At 49.4% G+C, this 2,956-nt stretch overlaps 1 non-coding gene across 1 annotated transcript; it reads left to right on the forward strand.

Annotated features, from left to right (window-relative positions):
• The first annotated feature begins 2,405 nt into the window (after positions 1-2,405).
• TRNAG-GCC (transfer RNA glycine (anticodon GCC)) lies at positions 2,406-2,476 on the forward strand. The gene has a single exon. It is a non-coding gene; the product is annotated as a tRNA-Gly (tRNA).
• Positions 2,477-2,956: the final 480 nt, after the last annotated feature.

Genomic DNA, 2,956 nt, shown 5'->3' on the forward strand with positions numbered 1-2,956 from the left:
CAATCAGAGAATTTCTTCACGGAGAAACCCTGTGGTTTTTGCAAGACGACTACATAAATTCGATCGCATTAAAGGTGCACGAAACAGGATTCTGAGCTCGTCTTTCTACCGTGAGAACTCTATCTACACGCTCCAAGCATTCATAGGAACTAGCCCGACGGACAATGCCACCTCCCCACCCGAGACTCAGTCGGGAGGGGGCAGTTATCATAAGGCAGATACAGACGGGGTCACTCCTCGCCCCGGCAGTGCTGCACGTGCATCACCCAGAACTCTATACGAGGGGTGTGTGCAGTTTTCGTGCAGAGGGTCCGGCAGACCAATGCACATCATGTGGGACTGTGCCAGGTTCCCGACCGAAGCTACCTCCAGGACATACCCGCCCGAACACCAAAGAGCAGTGCAGTTTTCAGACAAGGACACTCAACTATGGGCCGACCAGCAGCCCGGTGTGCACTCAAAAAGCACAAGCCACGACCCACCACAAACGGGCCTAACTGGGGTAGTGCACAGTAGGGCATAACCCTGAGTCCACGTTCGGCCAACGTCACGACGCGCTAAACCGCCAGTTGCCGGCATTTTAATAAAGTTACTTCTATTCCTATCCCTAAAGTTGGTTTTTTGAGGAAAGGAAATGACGCAGTATCTGTCTCACATATCTCGGTGGACACCTGAACCGCGCTGTAAGGGAAGGGACAACGGAGGGAGTGAAAGGAGAAAGCAATAAAGAGCCCTAGTAAACGCCTCTGGAATAATTTCGAGCGCCTGGGGATCTTTACTGACATCGCACAACACACGTGCGGCTTCTGCTCTTCGCCTCCATCGAAATGCGGTAGCCCAGGCCTGGTTCGAAAGCGGCCAAAATCGTTGAGACTTAATATGGTGGGAAGACCGGTACACACAAGCACACAAAAAATATATGCCGATCAATGCGTTTAAATTTGCCCCGCTGCGGTGGCTCAGTGGTTACGGCGCTCGGCTGCTGACCCGAAAGACGCGGGTACGATCCCGGCTGCGGCGGCTGAATTTCGATGAAGGCGAAATTCTAGAGGCCCGTGTGCTGTGCGATGTCAGTGCACGTTAAAGGACCCCAGGTGGTCTAAATTTCCGCAGCCCTTCCATACGGCGTCTCTTATAGCTTCAGTCGCTTTGGGACGTCGCGGACCGTGGCCGAGTGCTACCAACCATAAACGCCCGTAAGGTTCTCCATTAGGGGGAGCAAAGTTTCACCACAGCGCCCCCCCCCCCCTTCTTCTGGCTGTCAGAACTAATTACAACCTGCCTAAGCATTGTTAAGGTTGCCATTGTCATCCACTTTTCGGAATAAGTGAAGTTGTTACCCGCTCTAAAGGGTAGCTGGCAAGGGAACCTCTTGAGGTGTCTTTTGTTCGTAAGTTGGGAATCGATAAGTGCGTCAATGAGACGTCGATTGATTTGCTAGGGAAAGAATCTGCTGCTAAATGCTGAATAATCTATTCGGCGTTGCTGTCTGAAGGAGGGGGAGGTGCTTACTGCATTTTTTACGCTAGCTCTTTTGATATCTTTAGCCCCCAAATTATTTTAGTTCAATTTAGACCTTGATATCTAGCCACTAACTCAAATAATAGGATAGCTGGGCATGCGGGTTTGATTCCTCGAGCATGTAAATTCGATTCCAGTTCCTTCAGTTGCAAGCTAGTGTTCGTTCTGTATGTGTCCCTTCATGCGCTTGTTCCTGTCGTGCTAAGCACACTGCAAAATTATACCAGCAGCAGTTCTTTTTTAAGTTGTATCCTACTGTAATATACACAGCTGGGCCACCTACAAAGGAATAAAATAGAATTATTATAGAATTGGAATACAATTGGAATGGAATTAGAGCGGATTAGGAGTAAAAAAATGGCCTGGCTTAGCTTATGGTTAAGCCTAGGATGCGAAGCATACCGCCGGCGGAGGCTGCGCGTCCGCAAGCGAGCGCACGAGTTGAGCCCCAGCTTTCAAAGCTGTTGTGACGTCATATCACGTGGTGCGCCGACGTAGGTCAAGTGATAGCTACGCGACCGCGCGCTGCGCAGCAAGGAAGAGCTCGGTTGTGCGGCTAGTATGCTTCGCATAATATAAATAGAATATGAGTGTTTTCGCAGTAGCCGCACGTAAGTTGCTTGAGTGCACCCGGCAATTTTTATTATCAATACGCCTCGCAGAAGTTTAGTGACCTGTCCGCAGCATAATGTCATAGAATTACCCTACTGTTGGTCTAATCTGGTGGCCTATATTGGTGGCGTGGTCGCTCACTACTCGCTCTGTAACGACAGTTCTCCTCCTCAGAGGAGACGCCAGCCAGCCGGTCCAATGACCCACATAGAGGGATACTTGCGCAACCAACTAGGGTATAAATAGATAGGCAGTACGCCGTTGCAACATCGGCGTCGGTGGTTCAGTGGTAGAATACTCGCCTGCCACGCGGGTGGCCCGGGTTCGATTCCCGGCCGACGCATGTTTTGCTTTTGGGGCACTGGTTTTTACAAGAGGAGAGGTGGAATACTTTATATAATTTTTCGCAAACAATGACCACGCAGCTTGTGCCACAGAAATAGATGTGCCTAGCTTATATCCTTCTTAACGAAATATATTTTCTTCACCACCCACAAAATTTTGTACCCACACCTGCAGAGTCCTCCTTTTTTAAGATTGCGGCGTTATTAACAATTTATTATTAATACGCCTCACAGAAGTTCAGTGACCAGTGTACCGCGTAATGCCAAATGATTACCCTACTGTTAATCTAATCTGGTGGTCTACTCTGTTGGCTCGGTGCTGTGAATACGTGCACTGTAACGACAGTTCTCCGCAGAGGAGACGCCAACCGGTCCAATGACCTTTTTTGGGAAAACTGACGCAACGAACTAAGCTATAAACAGTTGGGCAGTAAGCCTCCAGAACATCTGCGTCGGTGGTTCAGAAACCACATTGAACA

The sequence above is a fragment of the Amblyomma mixtum genome, chromosome 1 (genome assembly GCF_055824585.1).
Source record: "Amblyomma mixtum isolate Tamu chromosome 1, ASM5582458v1, whole genome shotgun sequence".
NCBI lineage: Eukaryota > Metazoa > Arthropoda > Arachnida > Ixodida > Ixodidae > Amblyomma > Amblyomma mixtum.